General features: G+C 39.0%; 1 protein-coding gene and 1 long non-coding RNA gene across 5 annotated transcripts in view; one reads left to right on the forward strand and one right to left on the reverse strand.

Annotated features, from left to right (window-relative positions):
• Nucleotides 1-18,590, reverse strand: part of cadm2a (cell adhesion molecule 2a) — a 435,685-nt gene that overhangs the window by 323,662 nt on the left and 93,433 nt on the right. The gene's annotated exons all lie outside the window — the stretch shown is intronic.
• On the forward strand, nt 1,401-9,196 carry LOC128635174 (uncharacterized). Its single transcript, XR_008398065.1, has 3 exons — nt 1,401-2,544; nt 3,652-5,054; nt 6,212-9,196. It is a non-coding gene; the product is annotated as an uncharacterized LOC128635174 (long non-coding RNA).

An 18,590-nucleotide genomic window follows, 5' to 3' on the forward strand; every position in this document is an offset into this window, starting at 1 on the left:
CCTTGTGGTTAATTAAAATGGGAGCTATTGGCTCACTGCGGAAAATGATAACTGATAACGTTCTGTGAAATCCCACTCTTGCAAAGATTCACTGCCAGTATGGGGAGTTTTAGGAAAGCACAGTGTGTAGTGATAAGGGCTATTACAGTGTCACGGTTTCTTGGTTACTCAGTATACTTTGGGTACAAGGCAGGGGACACCATGGACAGGGTACCAACCCATTACAGGACACAATCACACAAACACTCACACACCCATTCACACACTATGAACAATTTGGAAATGCCAATCAGTCTACAATGCATGTCTTTGGACTGGGTGGAGGAAACTGGAGTACCCTGGAGGAAACCCCCGAAGCACATGGAGAATATCCAAACTCTGCACACACAGGGCGAGGTGGAATTCGGACCCTCAAGCAAGGCAATCCTGCTAACCACTAAGCTACCATGCCCCCAACACATTTTTATTAGTATTATTACTGTTGTTGTTGATGATGTTGTTTTTACCTGATTAAGTTCCTTTTTCCAAAACTTCTCTTTTGTAGTTCTCAGAATTTTGCAAAGCCCTCATTCTGCACTCCACCTATGTTAGAGGTATGCTAGCTGTAGCATGTGCTCATTGTGAAGCATGTAAAAAAAAATTGGGTGTAAATAAATATTTAAAATACAGTATCAGACCTGCCAACCTTTTACGCATTTTGTACAGGAGCTCGGGGTACACTGGAGTCGGGGTACTTGATCCCGGACTCGAGTCTGGACTCGAGTCCAATTATGAACAAACTTGACTTGTCACACACTCGGGTAAATTTATACTCAAACTTGACACGGACTTGGACATTTTGGACTTACAGTTGAATCCGCGTCACGTGTAACTTTCAAAGAAAGATAAAAAATAAATAACAGCCTAAAATTAAGACAACAAGAAATTAATGAATGTCTCCCTGCCTGAGCAGGGGCTTTATCTGCGCACACACTTGAAACATGTGCACAGAAAGCTGCCTCATCGTGGGAGTACCAAATTGAGTTCTCTTTAGCAGCTTATTACGCTTGGACAGTCAAATAAATGCACACACATCATGTCAAAATGCAGGTCTGGCCAAGTATTCATGCAAACACAGTCGGTTATGACTTACGTGTATGTAAACAGTTGGGAAAAAATTGGAGGTGTATCACTACAGTATATTGGATTTGTGCATTAGGTCTTAAAGTGACAGTAGTCTAATAAACCTGCTGCTGTCTGTGTCATTAATGTTAATTAAACTACAAAAGACAAAGAGAAAATCACTCACTCACTCATTTGTAGAGCTGCAACAACTAATCGATAAAATCGATAATAATCGATTATGAAAATCGTTGTCAACGAATCTCATTATCGATTAGTTGGTCTGCGCGCGGCACGGGGCATGTTTACTCATTACGTTACTTCTGTTCAGAAAACATGCTTCGGAGAGTAAATACTAAAGTTGTGTCACAAATAAAGTACTGTACAATTACAATATGCACTCTGCACTACCGTCTAGTGTGTGGATTTTAGAAAGGTAATATCATCTCAAATATAACACTAGTGTTTTGTTTTTTGTTTTTTTTTACTAACTGGGAGTATAAGCCACAATGGTTACTTTCTGTCAGTGTTACCTTTTATTCCCAACATGACCTCAGTCCTCATCAGACGGAGGCAAAATCGTCAGGTGACTGAGGAAGAAAGTGTGTAACCTCCAAGTCCTCTGAGGCAGGGGGGCATTTTAAACATCGTGGAAATCAAACTGATGCATGATGACAAAGTTATGTTTATATCCAAAATGCTCCACTGTGTGCAAGGGGCAGGGGAAACTGGTGCAAGCTGCTTAAATGGTTTAGTTTAATTTAAGTTTATTGTCATTATATGTTGTATTTGTGCGCTTGCAGTGTAAATTCTGTCGTTTTTTTATTACAGAAGTGATCTATTAGTAACGAGGCCGCGTTGCTGATCATGCGCTGTGTAGACGTGCTAATACAGAGTAGGAGTGCGGGTAAGATCTGTAATGTCTAATTAAAACACTGAAAGGAAATTCTCTTATATCATGTACTCTCTTATATTATGAACTGCTATCAAATACCTATGATGAATGTATACATTTAATTACCTCTTTAAATAAGCTGATCAACTGCCATCTTTCTTATAGCTGGCACATGTATTTTCTGTCTATTGAAAAGACTTATTTTCATAGTGTGCTGTGTGTTTTGTTTTGTCTATTTGTCTGGCCCCTGCATCAGTAGAAATCGTCCACGCACTGCTTCTTATCAATGTGTATAAATACTCTTGGTTTGCATGAATAAACTCGGATGTCTATTTGAGCATGCATGTGTTAGTGTGTGTTCATTTAGGCGCCCCAGTTCAATCTGAAACGCTCTGAGGAGAACCATACTTTCTAAGCACAGAACTAAAAGTTAATAGAAGTAATTGTAGAACAGGCTGGAAGGCATGACGGAAGATCTGAAAGGCATAATCTGAGATACATGGAAATCCAACAATTTGGTGTCAGAAGTGTGAGTACTCCGAATCAGGGTAAGTGTTTTTCATTCTTCCCTAATGCGGTGTATTCCCAAACTCGTTGGGCTATAATTCATAATTATAAATGAGAAATGAGTGATTGTCTGCTGAGATACTTGGAAATCTAACAAACACTATTATCAAAAGTAAACACAAGTAAAATAAAATTCCTAAAGTCAGTGAGTAACAGAAACCACAAGGTGCAGTGAAAGTGAGTTTTTATTATTAATTTAGTACTGTAGTTTAATTCAGTGCTTTTTGTGCATCCATAAACATAATGCAAAAATACTATTATATATATATATATATATATATATATATATATATATATATATATATATATATATATATATATATATATATATATATATATATATATATATATATATACACACACACACACACACACACACATGTATATAAAATTTATCTGGTGGATATTGGGTTCTTTTCTGTTTTGAACAAACAATTGTGTAAAGTTTTAGTCTGAAGTTTATATTTGTAATACTCAGTTTGTGGATTTTATTTTAAATAAACAAAAAAATGGCACTGAAAGCTTGCCCCACCCCCATCCAATTAATCGAATAATCGAAAAATATTTAAATAAAAATAAATCGACCAACTAATCGATTATGAAAATAATCATTAGTTGCAGCTCTACTCATTTGACTGACTAATTTCAGTAAATTTAATAAGAATCACTGTATATTTCATACAGTGTAGTGTATTTTATTTTACATTTAATTGCTTTATTCAAATTCTGTAGTATTGTCTACTTGAATACTACTGATAGACTTACCTGAGAAATTATTGTTATTTCACAATATCGTATCATTATAGTGAAATAAGATTTTAGTCATATCGTCCACCCCTAAACATTAGCATTTGGTGATTCCCGTCTTGAATTTCATGTAATTCTGAAATGTACTTCTTAATTTAGTAAATATTATGAACCCTGCTGATAGGGATTTTTTTTCATTTTAGGAATTAAGAACAGAGCTGTGTTCAGAAATGAGTTTGTTGTCATTCATATAGACAGATTAAAAGCAGTAATAAATCATGAAGTTTGTTGTTATGACATGCTGCTAAATGTAAGTCTACTCTGTACTCTCTCTCTCTCAGCCTATATAACGGTGGGGAAGAGTCATCAAATAATTGAAATGTTAACTCGAACTGGAGGACAGGCTCTGGGTTACTGATCAGAAGGTCAGGGGTTCAAGCCCCAGCACTTCCAAGCTGCCACTTGGGCCCTTGTGCAAGGCCCTTAACCCTCCCTGCTCCAGGGGTGCTGTATCATGGCAGACCCTGCACTCTGACCCAAGCTTCCTCACAGGCTGGGGTATGCAAAGAAAACAATTTCACTGTGCTATATATATATATATATTTATTTATTTAAGTTGCCATTGGTTTGTGAAGGTTAAACTATTAATTTAACAGCTCAGTGTTGAGTTTACAATAGCAATTTCAAATCTTTTTTTAATTTACTTACTTTCCGGGCTCGGTCGGACTCGACTTGGCCATTAAGGACTCGGACTCGAATGGTTAAGGACTTGGTCTCGACTCAAACTTGACAAAGGTGGACTCGGACCCAACACTAGTATGCTGGGACAAAATATATCAGAAGAGCTGTCTTTTTTCATAATAAAACAGCAAATGAGCCATTTGTGTAAGCGTTTTGAACTATCTAGTATGAAATGACACATTCTGGAAGCCTCACGCCCTTCTCCCATCTACCATACAGCGCCCTTGCTTTCTGTCTAGGAAAATGTTTTGTGTACACCAAAACTTTCCAGAGGAAAGGTAAAAACTGAAATTTTTGACCAAAAAAAGATTGTGCTCTGATGCATTAAACTAGTTCAGCCAGCAACAGAACAACAATGCAGGACTACGTGGGGGTTTTTTCAAAAACTGGACCATGGACTTCAGAGAAAACGTTTCAACATTTCTGTCCTAAATCAATCTACAGCAACCTTGGTTTCTCAGCACAAAGGTCATGACTGCACTGAAACACTCTGGCTATGTAATTCACTACTGTTAAAAACACATTACATTGTTACCTCTGCTGCTGCTCCTTGCATGTTGAAACTTCACAATAGTTATCAAATGCACAGAAGAACATGACGTTTGACAACAATTACATTTTTCATTTGGTTTTGGTCAGCAATGCAACTATAATTTTCCTCACAGCCACCATCTGTTTCAGCTGTTAAGGACAACATGATAAATACTCATTTTTTTTGTTAGAGATATTATGGAAAATAGGTGACAATTGTGTTAATTTTTACCACCACCTAGTGTTTTCTGGTACATTAATGGTACATTAATAAAAATGACACCATGAAATATTAATATTTTTAGAATAGGCTGTCTGAACATTTCATACCATAACACTCCTAGTAGTGACAGCTATAATGTTGTATACTTCTTTTTCCTCAGAGTCAAATGGCGGTAAGTGGACAGAGCACCTGCAGGGCAAGAAAAAAAAAAAAGTTGAGCAGGCTGTGGAAACCTTTACCGTATGAGAGGTAGGGGAAAGAGGAAACAGGTAGAAAGTAAGCCTGCTGTGGGAATTGAGGCTTTTAAAGCAAAACAAGTGGACAGACAGGCGGTCAACCAGAAATACAGCCATATTTACACTGCACGCAGTTATGCGTAGTGAAGCCAATAGGGAGCAAGTCATGAAAGCAGCAGGATGTAAGGAGCAAAAAGCCCACTCACGGCTCCTAACTGTAAGGAAAGTTCATTGAACAAGCTGGACAGGGAGCAATCATCCCTCCCTGAGACTTGCTTGATGCCATTCGTCTCATATTTTGGAGCAAATTCACTGGTGCTTAAAGTGCAGAGTGCAGTGAAGTGATCAGAGGGTTAGAATGAGAAAGCTTATAATCTGATACAAGCAGAGTAGTGAATTTCTGAAGGAATGAGGAAAGGGCCGGTAATAGATTACGATCCACTAAATTATGGCTCATAGAAAGGAAGAATATGCATTATGCATCAGTTCAAACACACACATCAGCAAGCCAGGGCTAATACAAAATGCTGACAGTCAAGAGAGACCCAAAAATCTGCAGTTAATTCTTTTTTTCATACAGTAACTTTTGGGATATGAAGATTGATTTGAACAAATGTGTCAGTTTGTTTTTGAAAAGGAAATTTATAGCTGTTTAATATTATCAGTTTTTATTGTAAATGTAAATTGTCTGAACAAGGGATCTGCTGAAACCATTTTTTTTCCCAGACACAGTATGAGAAGATGTTGTTTGGTATTCACCAAAGAACCCTACATAGAAACCTACTTAGCATTAATCAATAATCTTATCAGACATTACATTTATGTTTCCGATTTAAATAGAGGCCACAAGTGCACACATGTGTGCTCATGCACATAGGCTACAGGTTTCCATCTTTATAATGTTAACGAGTTTATTTTAAATGATGTGCATTAGCCACACTAGCTAAATTACTTAGCTTGGACCGAGTGGGCTGCAATTGAGAAGAGCAGGTTTTGTTTCAGTTTGAGAGAGCTCTTCTGTACAGCAGTAAGTAAAGTACGGCTGTGCAGTTGTTGTTGTTTTAGTTTTTTTTTTTTTGTTCTTGCCTAATGAGCTTTCATTGCAGCATCGGTTCCTGTTGTGTGCTGCTACCAAAAACTTGTTTTTTTAATATATTTTTTTGTATATAGATTTTTCATATCAGACTGCTCGTCAGATGCTCCAAACCGGTTTTGAAGCAGGTGAAAACCTGGCCAGGAGACATCTCTGCTCTTCGGGACTGTTTTGAGCACACTCACTGGCACATGTTCAGGGAGGCTGCAACCGACAGCGACTCCACCAACTTGGAGGAATACACAGCATCAGTGACCAGCTACATCAGCAAGTGCATTGATGACATCACTATCTCCAAGACCATCACCACATGTTCCAATCAGAAACCGTGGATCACTGCGGAGGTGCGTGCATTGCTGAGGACCCAAGACTACACCTTCAGGGGAGGTGACAAGGCGGCCCTAAGAACAGCGAGAGCCAAACTGTCCTGGGCCATCAGAGAGGCAAAGCGCGCACACTCCCAGAAAATCCACAGTCACTACATGGACAGTGGTGACACACAGAGCATGTGGCAGTGCATTCAAGCCAGCAGCAACTACAGGACAACTACTGTGAAAGTGATGCCTCCCATCCAGATGCACTGAACAAATTCTATGCTCAGTTTGAGGTGTAAAATGATGTGACTGCGACTAACAACACCCCTCCTACCAATGACCAGATGCTGTGGCTAATTTGAGGAAAACTCTATGCAGAGTCAACCCACAGAAGGATGCTGGACCAGAAAACATTCCTGGCAGATCGCTCAGAGGATGTGCAGATCAGCTGGCGAATGTTCTCACTAACATCTTCAACATCGCCCTGAGCAGCACCATCGTTCCAACGTGCTTCAAGGCCACCACCATTGTCTCTGTGCTGAAGAGGTCTTCAGTGTCCTGCCTCAACTAATACCTTCCTGTTGCACTCACACCCATCATCATGAAGTACTTCAAGAGGCTCATCATGAAGCACATCAAGACCCTGCTGCCCCCCTAATTGGACCCCCTGCAATTCACATATTGTCCCAAACCGGTCAAATGATGATGTCATCGCTACCACCCTACATCTGGCCCTCACCTACCTGGACAAAAAGGACACCTATGTCCGAATGTTGTTCACAGACTTCAGTTCAGCAGTCACACAATCATTCCACAGCACCTGACTGGAAAGCTGAACCTGCTGGGCTTGAAGATCTCCATTTGCAACTGGATTCTGGACTTCCTGACTGGGAGACCTCAGTCAGTCCTGATTGGGAACAGCATCTCCAGCACCACCACACTGAGCATGGGGGCCCCCCAGGGCTGTGCACTCAGTTCACTCTGCTGATTCACAACTGTGCAGCAACGCACAGCTCCAACCACATCATCAAGTTTGGTGGGTCTCAAAGGCAAAAACGACGAGTCAGCATACAGAGAGGAGGTGCAGCAACAATAACCTGTCTCTGAATGTGGACAAAATAAAAGAGATGGTTATTAACTTCAGGAGAGCACGGAGTGACCACTCTCTGCTGAACATCGATGGCTCCTCCGTAGAGATCGTCAAGAGCACCAAATTCCTTTGTGTTCAACTGGAGGAGAACCTCAACTGGACCCTGAACACCAGCTCCATAACCAAGAAAGCCCAGCAGCGTTACTTTCTGAGAAGGCTGAAAAAAGCCTATCTCCCACCCCTCATCCTCACCACATTCTACAGAGGAACCATTGAAAGCATCCTGAGCAGCTGCATCGCTGCCTGGTTCGGAAATTGCACCATATTGGATCACAAGACCCTGCGACGGATAGTGAGGACAGCTGAGAAGATCATTGGGGTCTCTCTTCCCTCCATCATAGACATTTACACAACATGCTGCATTCACAACACTACCAGCATTGTGGATATCCCCCCACACCCCTCACACAAACTCTTCACCCTCCTGCAGTGTGGTACTGAAGCATTCGAGCCCTCACAGCCAGACTGTGTAACAGCTTCTTCCCCCAAACCATCAGAATCCTCAATGCTCAGAGACTGGACTGACACACACACACACACACACACACACACACACACACACACACACACACACACACACACACACACACACATTCACATGTGCGCACACACACATTCATGCTGAACTGAACGCCATCCCACTCCCAATTTTTGCACATTTCTGTACTGAATACCTGTACTTTTGCTGCTACTGTACTTATAATAATATTATGTTTAATTTCCTGTCACTATTATACACTTTACCTGGCTGCTACTACAATAACTGCTAAGTCCACATATGATATAAGCTAATCTGCTGAATAGTATGTCATAGTATGTTTATATTTACAGCATTTGTTTTTTATTATATTGTTATTCTTTTTGCACTACCTGTTATATCTGACATTTTCACACTAGAACTGTGTACTGATCAGTGCTACACTGTCACTTACTGTGCCTATTGTCCTGCTTTAGTAGTTACTGTACTGTCTTATGTTGTTTGCACATGTTTGCATGTGCACTTTTTGTGGAACGTGTAGGTCTTATTTAGTTCTGTGTCGTCCAATGTGGTTAGTGTGTTGTTTTATGTAGCACCATGGTCCTGGAGGAACATTATTTCATTTCACTGTGTACTATACCAGCTGTATATGATTGAAATGACAATAAACGCCACTTGACTTGATCATGTTTTGTAGGAATATGTTGTTTCCTCCTTTTTATATTTTCAATTTGCAGTCTGCTTTGTTTTGATTGGCATCATTAATCATGAAATATGCCTTTAGGGTGACAGCATACATTTGTCCTACATCAAGTCACATCACCTAGTATTGCATGTTGATATCGGAGCGTTTGAGTAGGTAATGAGTAGGTAATGAATATGAGTGCAAGTAAATGAGCACTGCACATTAGTCAAGTCCATAAGTATTTGGTCAGTGACACAATTTTTGTAGTTTTGCCTCTGTACACTACCACAATGGATTTGAAATTAAGCAATCAAGATGTGATTGAAGTGCAGACTTTCGCTGTCCAAATACTTATGGACCTGACTGCATGTAACCTGAACAAAACTTGTTAGTAACCAACTACATTTGCTGACTTTGATTTGTGCTCTGTTCTACTGTTTCCCACAATAACAACCACCAAGTTTCTGGGCAGTCATTGCTTGTAGCTCCTTTTTCTAGTTTTTCTGTGATGTTGGATGACAAGTGAACTTCATAAGGATCAAAAGGCCTGTCAAGGAGAATGCACTCCCCATATTATCCAATCCATCAAGGTTGCAAAGCAAAAGCAATTTCCTCCCCCACAACATGATTACCTCTTGTTGGATTAAAAGAGACATGTGAAGATATGAGCGGTTAAAGCACTCCAGCTACAATCACACTGCTTTCATATTTGTGTGTGTATGTGAGTGGCACTATTTTGTCAATACACAAATTAGCAAGATGTTGTTAGCAGTCAAGCGGATGCTGTCTCTTGGGTAACACTGGCTGCAGATTTGTATCTGTGCTTACTGTACATCTTTGTGGAATTTCCTACTTATTTTGCACTACCATGCATTGTGTCTATGTTAAAAACTATGGCTTGTGATGTTAAACCAAGCTGAAGAAATGGAGGCAGCAATAGCAATTGTACTCATCTCGTCTCTGCTGGTACCAAAGAAATCGCCAGCATGCTGGCCCAAGGTCAAGACGGCGAGGTGGTCAGTAGCTCATCTCCACTTCGACAAAATTACATTTTTCCCTGCCTTTGCTCTCCCCTGGCTCATAGTGTAGCCCTGACCTGTGGAGATGGAACCTCGTAATCATGCATCTGGATCAGCAAAGTGGTGTGTGTGTGTGTGTGAGAGAGAGAAAGAGAAAGAGTGAGAGAGAGAGAGAGGGAGAGAGAGCGAGAGGAATGCCTATCAACGTACTACAGAGGAACAGACTGACCCTTCACATTAGCAAAAAAAGCAGCTCATCTTAAAGTACAGTCTGTTCAAGACATAGAGCAGGGGCAGGAGACAGTAAGACAATATTTCTCTCCTGGTTGCTCTTTCCCTATGCACAGTAATGTTTGGGCACCTGAAAAAAACACAATCAGTAGAACAGCTTCACTACTTTTTTGAAGTTAACATCAGACATTTGACACAAGTCAAATTTTACACAATTTATTCATTCATTCGTCCATTATTTGAACTTCAGTAAGTGCTTTGTCCAGGTGAGGGTCATGATGGATCCAGAGCCAATCCCATTAACACTGGACACAAGGCAGGAATGCACCCTAGATGGGACATTCACATTTACACACTCCTTCATTTTTATACCAGACATACATTATTGGCATACACACACCAGATACTTTTTAATAGGAAGACTTGCACCCCTTCCCATTCATTCTATTATCCAATCAGCCATTCATGAGGCAGCAGCACTATACATAAAATCATGTATCAAACATCAGAGTTGGGGAAAATTGTGATCTCAGTGACTTTGACAGTGGCATGATTGTTGGTGTCAGACTGGCTGATTTGAGAAACTGCTGATCTTCTGGGATTTTTACACACTACAGTCTACTGGGATTACACAGGATGTATAAATAACCTCTAGTGAGTGGCAGTTCTGTGGAAAGAAATAGCTTGTTGATGAAAGAGGTCAGATGAGAATGGTTTGAGCTCACAGAAAGGTTTCGGTAAGTCAAATAAGCACTCTCTATATTAGCAGAAAAGCATCCCAGAACACACATGTTGAAGCTTGATGCAGATGGGCTACAACATCAAAAAAACACATTTACTTCCACTCTTGTCAGCCAATAGCAAGAGTCTTATGCTACACAGGCTCACTGAAATTGGACAGTTAAAAATTGGAAAAATTCACCTTTTCCCAAATTCTTATCTAAAAGGGAAACCCCCTGCTGTAGGGTTCTACACAGAAACCTTAAGTGTTCCACCTGAAAAATGAACCAAGAACTCTTTAGGGTTCAAAACTACAAATATTTTAAAAGGCTTAGGGCAGGGGTTCTCAAACATTTGGCCAAATGACCCAAAACTGATATAATGAAATATATGTGTCAGTAACATACAGTATGTGTAACATTAATGACTAAAGAAATTTTCCTTGCATTGACTTACCAGTCTCATGGAAAGAGTGAGCTTGTATTTCTTGACACAGATTTTCAAAGTCAGGAGGTGTGTTTGAAAGAGTGCATCTCATTTCCTCTGTCACATTCAGCTTTGAACAATACTTGGATTAAATGCAGGCAGGATCACTGAATCCAGCTTCACACAGATTGGAGCTTGTAAAAGGTGAAGATCATTTTCACTGCACTCAAGGAAATATCTGGTGCTCTGTTTTTGCAGTATACCAAAACTCTGCAGCATACAGTATGAGACATTTTCTTTTCTCCTTGTTATTTACCATCACACTTATAAACCTATATTCCGTAAATGTTTCATGTTTTCAAGTTCATTTCCTTGAAATCTGTTGTTCCATTGATTCAGAGTCACTCACTGTTGTCGAGGAACTAACAGAGGTAGATTTCCATTTTTACTGCTGATCTCCTAAAATTGTGCAGCGTGTTAGGATAGCGAAAAAACACTAAAATACCATGTACTACAACAGCTCTTTGTAGTTAGAGAGTCATAATATTCATTTTTCAAATGAATAAATAAAACAAGAGGAGATTGAGTTTCTCTCACAACCTCATTTGTAATTCAAGCAAGTCACAACCCTTAATTTGGGAAACCCTGGGTTTAACTGAGACAAAGTTGTTCTTATTCACGCATATCCAGCTTTCTCTACCATTTTATGGCATCCATCCACAAACCATCAAAAACTGAGGCATGTCTGTGTTTATATTTGTTAAACATATCCTCTGAAAAATAAGTCTCATCTCTTAATGGATAAATTCTAAAGATTTACAGATTAATTTGCAAATACCTTTGAAGAAATTGTGCGAGCACTCAAAATGTATTTTGTATAAGCATTTACTGACTGCACCAACAAATGCCCTTAGGATTTCCATTGTAAGTTTGAACTAAACATGTTTTTCATTCTTTTCTCAGTATTGGGAAATTTGTTGAAATTCTTTGTTGTAATTACACATACTGCGCTACAGATGCAGTAGATGCAGATCAGGGTAAAAAAAACAACAAAAAAACCAAAACGACAACAACAACAAATAAACAGCAATAATTCTGTTAATGATTGTTCATTGACAGTGGCTGCTGTAGCAGAATGCTCATGGTTAATTAGCAAACCAGGAGTGCTTGTACATGTTTCTATGGAATTTTCTATAAAAGATTTTCTTGACACAGAGTGAGAATCTAAAGCCAGGCTTTATCTATAACAAGGGTCATCAGTTGGCAGATGTGGACCCAGGAAAGCATTTCAATGGATCGAACTGAGCACTCCAAAAAAAATACTGTAACAAAACCAATCAATAGATGAAAAAGTGCCCATAGTTCAGCAACTCCAATTTTATAAACATGAACCACAGAGGCTTCTGTAGCAGATCTGGCTTGTTATGGCCAATCACGAGCATTTACATAAATGATTTCCCATAAGTTCACAGAGTAAATGTGTTTTTACAGAGTTTTGTAGACTAACCCTGTCTAGTCTAATTAGTAAATTGATGACATTGTCTTTAAAAAAATAAGTCAAATATTAAAACAAATTATTATTATAATTTATAATATTAAATTATTATTATTCTCTGATTCAATTTAAAACCAGATAATCAGAGTCTGTGGCACTAGTCAAATCAGTAATGTGAAGTGCCATAAAACGTTAACTTTAAATGAACAAGTCTTATTTATAGTCAAAAAGTGATCATGTTGTTGCATTCAGTCATGTTACTTATCTTAACAGTGTTAGCCAACTTTCTGAATTTGATGCTGGAATTGGTGACTTTTTAGACCCCTTTAGAGACTTTATTTTTGAAAAATATCCTAGCAAAAAAAATCTAGTAACCTTCTGAACAGGCATTGGCGACAGTCCTGCACTCAATATGGCTTTCCAGCTCACATCTCAGCTGTTGGTTATATGACTTAAGATAGCAGCTTCATTCACCACCATTGTGTAAAGCCTGACTGAGATGCACTCGCTCAACCCTATTTTCCCAAAGACCAATCACTGACCGCCAGTGCTCCCAATGACCAAATACTGACCACAACAGTTCCCAATGGCCAATTAGTGAATAACAGTGTTCCCAATGGCCAATCACTGACCACAAGAGTTCCCAATAACCAATCACTGATCAGCACTGTTTGTCCCACCTGCACAATTCTTTGTTCTTCATTTTAAACTTGTAATAAAAGTAATAGTATTTTGTAAATACGCAAATAGTTTGTTTGTGGTGCCATGACCAAAGATGGCTTCTTTCTAAGTGTCTTCTGTGTGTTCGTTCATGTGTCATTCTTGATATGTAAATCATCAAGACAATTCAGTGAATATGCAGTTGAATCTATGACTAGCGACTTTTGAAAATACATTTTTGGCTCTTTCCCCCAAAAAAGATTCAGCAGCCCTCGTAGCACTCATCTATAACACTGGATGTTACTGGTTACATAAACTCTCCGAAGATTCAGGACAAAGACAGAGAATAGGAAACTGATTAAGAAATGTAATGGCTGGTTTAAGTGCTCAATCTCTCAAAAACAAAGGTATTGGAAATTAAGTTTTAGAAATTAAGATGGAGAGGTGGAGTTCCCTTTCAAAGGGAACTTCACGTTGCGTTAGCTGAATGCTTTGGGCACTCCGTTCTCAGGGAACAGGGTTACATGCATAACCCAGACGATTCAGTGTCTTATCACTTGTATAATATTCAGAAAGAGCCATAGGAAAATGAGAATAGTGAACCCACCAACACATCTATTCTGATGAAGTGTTTACGCTCATTTAACATCAAAAGGCTGGAGTGTACCAAAAAACTCAAGCAAGGACTCAGAGACTCTAGTTATCCTCACCTATAGGGCTTTTTATTAACACTGTATCCGTCCTGGTGGAAAATCCACTTTGTTGACATTATAGCTTTTTTTTTCATCTGGCACATGCAGTAGATGCATCATGATGCAATTAACATAAGTGCAATACAAGTTATTTCCACTGTTTTGCACCCCTAATTACCCTTCAGAGATTAATAGCGTGTGCCATATTCTATCATAAACAATGCTGTTATTTGTGTAAATGAGACCATTGAACATAATGGTGTCAGTTCTATACATTCTATTATGTACGTAATCAGTTTCCAAAGGAAAAGAGCCACCACTTATGATGGAAATGAATCGAACAAGAATGATTGGTATTCGAAACACAGATGTACTGCTACCATCCTTTAATCAGCCCAACCCTGAAGGTTGAAAAATGATGTTAATCAATCAGACATATTTTCCTGCACAATGCCTCATGGGGGGGGGGGGGGGGGGGGGGGATCTATCTGTTATTTCAATAATGTTAATTTTGTACCTGCATCACCATGAAATTAGCAGCAGAAGATGCGTATATCCTCAGCTCATCCCCCTCCATATTATTTCAACTGGCAATAACATTAATCATTTGATAATGATACATATTATAATAAATATAATTTAACTGTTCTTTGTTGTTGAGTGACTTAACAAGAGTGGCTCCCAGCAGGGCAGGGAGAGGAGAGTTAGTGTCTCTGTGAAATCCTGCAGGAAAAACCCCCAAAACAAAACAGAAATGGTTCTCATTTATGGTTCAGTACATTTGTGGAAATTATATATCTGTACATCAGGATTCACAGAGCAGAAACAGGCCATGAATGGAACAGACCTAACCCCTGATATTTTAAATCAATGGAGGATAAATGTTTTCACACGAGGAGTGAGAGGAGATGCTTATATTCAGGATACTCAATTTCATGGAGTAAATGGAGCAGACCAGCATTGGATTATGGGAAATCTTTGGCTCTAGCATCTCTGGTATTTGAAGCAGATAGCAGATGTTTGAGTATATATCTGCGTAGCTATGAGTGATAAATATAAGTGGTATGGTAGATGGTAGATGTGTGGCATTTTGGGTTTTTTATATATATATATATATATATATATATATATATATATATATATATATATATATATATATATATATATATATATATAGGTTCACAGGGCATCTTGTTGAGAGTAGGGATGTGCTTTGGGAGTGTGGGACACAGAAAAAAGTCACACAAGAAGTTGGTCTTTACTTTCATGCAGGCAAGAACGAGCAATCGAATATGAAGCTCATGGAGCAAACAAATACCATGCAGCGTAGTGCATTTACAGCATTTAAGACATGCTGACAGTGCTGACATTTCCTCTAATGTTTTTTGGGGGGGGGTTCTCCCTATTTTCCCCCAGTGTATTCCTGTGTTTCTGAGGGCATAGTGGTAAAACAAACAACAACAACAAAACTTCAGGTGTAAACTCGGGGTTTAAGTGTGGAACCAGATATAAATATATGGATCACTAAACAGATACAAATGTTGCAACTTTGTTACAAATATACAGTCAGATCTATAAATGTTTTACATTGACAAAATCATTGTTATTTTAGCTGTTTACCACAGTTTATAGGAGTTGACAGTTAAATAGTTTAAATTTGCAAAGTACAGAGTTTCACCTTTGATTTAAGGGTATTTCCATTCAAATTGGGTGAACTGTATAAGAATGACAGCACATTTAATATGTGCCAACTTCACTTTTTTAGGGGCCAGAAATAACTGGACAAACTAGCATAATCATAAATTAAACTGTCATGGTTAATACTTGGTGGCAAATCCTTTACAGTCAGTGACTACCTAAAGTATGGAACCCATAGACATCACTAGACACTGTTTTGTTGTTTTGTTTTTTCCTGGTGATGCTGGCTTTTACTACAGCAGTATTCACTTCCTGCTTGTTGAATGCTCAACTGGATTCAGGTCAGGTGATTGACTTACACTTTTTTGGCTTAAAAAAAGTCTTAGGTTGCTTTCAATATATACTTTGGGTCATTGTCCATCTTGGAAGTGCTGAGTGGGTAATATAGCCATATACATTTCAGAATGAATCCTGTTGCTTTTGTCAGCAGTCACATCAATAAATAAAAGGGAACCAGTTCCAGTGACAGTCATACACACCCATGTCATAAGATGAGGTGTTGCGCTTCGGATCATGAGCAGTCACTTCCCTTCTCCATACTATTCTCTTACCATCATTCTGATACAAGTTGATGTTTGACTAATCTGTTAGGATATTGTTGTTGTATGGGCTTTTCAATATGTTTTTTGCTAACTTTAATCTGGTCATCCTGTTTTTGTTGCTTACTAGAGGTTTACATATTGTAGTAAACCATCTGTATTTACTTTGATGAAGGCTTCTCTTGATAGTTTGACACAGATGCTCTACCTCGTGGAGGGTTTTGAAGGTTGTGAAGGTTTTTTCTTTACCAGGGAAAGAATTCTTCTGCCATCTACCACAATTCTTTTCTGTGTTCTTCCAGGTCTTTTGGTGTTCCTGAGCTCACCAGTGCATTATTTCTTTTTAGGACTGTACCAAATAGTTGATCTGGCTATACCTAAGGTTTTTGCTATCTCTTTGATGGATTTGTTTTGAGTTTGTCATATTGAGAGTTAACAGCAACAGGTTCATAACACAAATGCCAGACTAGAAATCAACTCTAGATCTCCTTTATCTGCTTACATGTAAGTGAAACAATGAAGGAATCCCCCACAGCACGGGGAGAACATACAAACTCCACACACACGGCCCCGGCGGGACTCGAATCCCGGACCCTGGAGGTGTGAGGCAAACGTGCTAACCACTAAGCCATGTACTTACACTGTTCACCCAAATTGGATACAAATACCCTCAAATTTAAGGAAAAAGTCCTTGCACTTTGATTGAATTTCAACTCCACTATGCTGTGGTAGACAGCTAAAATAACAATAACTTTGTCAATCTACAAATATTTATGGACTGAATGTACAGTATGTAAGGGGTGTAACACACTGCAATAATCTGTATATCTGTATACATATAGGTTGTTTTTTTTTTATATTTAAACTGGAATTATGCATGGTCTATACTGTAATGTTGAGAGGATTTTTGTTTGTTTGTTTTTTAATTAACCCTACCACTATGCCCTGGAAAAACAGTGCTGGCAAAAGAATTATTTTTTTCATTCACACATTATAAGAATATAACAAATAGCAATTTGCAGAATATAACTTTATTCATCTTTTGAACATGACCCCATATGGAACTTTCTGGCAAGCTTTCCATCCTCTATCGAATATGACTGAGTAAGCAAGCTAACGGTTTTGAAGCCTTGATGTCTATCCCAAATCGAGAAAATGTCATTTAGGTTACAGTTGACAGCATGCATCATAGTATGTATCATAGTAACAGGACAGACATCAGACACCACTTAGGACATTCACCAAACAACCATCAGCTCTATTAACAGCGCAGACGTGTCAACTATTTACACTACTTTTCAAAGATAGTACTCAAAGCAAAGCACCTCATCAACACAAAGAGCCAGAGAAGCTCCAATCAACATCATGATGGGTTCCTACAAAAACACAGTGTACCCATCAAATGTAGAACCATTCTAACAGCATTAAAGAGGCCAGGGCTGAATGCACACCTGAATAAGCCCTGATGATTCAGCCTGATAAAACATGAAGAGAACGTTGGCATGGTGCCCGCCTCCAAATGTTTACCCATAGCACCGGGGGAATGTTTCAGCACCAGCACTATATCGATTCCTCATTTTTCATGGTGATGGGTGTTGTAATCAGTGTGGATGAGCGATGCCAGGAGATGGACGGGGGCCCAAGAATGATGCATGGATGGCAAGAGCCGCTCGGACATGTGGATAATGGAATCAATTTCGCACAACACACACAGTCACTTTATTGAGATCCTAATTGACAGCCTCCAGGCTTCCAGTTATAACCCCTCACGCAACAATAGCTATTAAATCACACCTGTAGGATGGCACACTGGCCTGCAGAACAATTCCAAGCCATATATCTGACAAATAGATGAAAGGTGAGCTAAAATTTTTTCATAAATCTTTTATGTGAGCATTAAAAATACATAGTATCTGTACTGTGGCCTATATATAAGATATCCAGTGACATGTGCTAAGGTTATTGATTATGATAAAGGCTTCTTCCTGCACAAAGCTCAGTCAAAACACCACGATGGATGCTGTGTTTGGACAATAATCTGAGAGCAGTTTTGCCATCCATCTACTGTTCAATGCTAATGGTCAGGATTTAGATAAAGGAATCTGGAGGTACATCAGAGTAAAAGGTCAAGTTCTACAATGAACAAGAAGATACTAATTGCCTTCAGATAAACTGATGCACCACTTCAAGCTCCATCATTCTTTCCGACGCTACAAATTGATTTAGAGTGCATATATGCAGGCCTGGCATTTAGTGTGAGCTGTTTGCAGAATATTGACTGTCCAGCTAGAGGAGTGAGTAATTTCATTTCCATTGATTACACACTAGTGGGAAATCACAGCTACACCT

The sequence above is a fragment of the Ictalurus punctatus genome, chromosome 16, assembly GCF_001660625.3.
Source record: "Ictalurus punctatus breed USDA103 chromosome 16, Coco_2.0, whole genome shotgun sequence".
Classification (NCBI taxonomy): domain Eukaryota; kingdom Metazoa; phylum Chordata; class Actinopteri; order Siluriformes; family Ictaluridae; genus Ictalurus; species Ictalurus punctatus.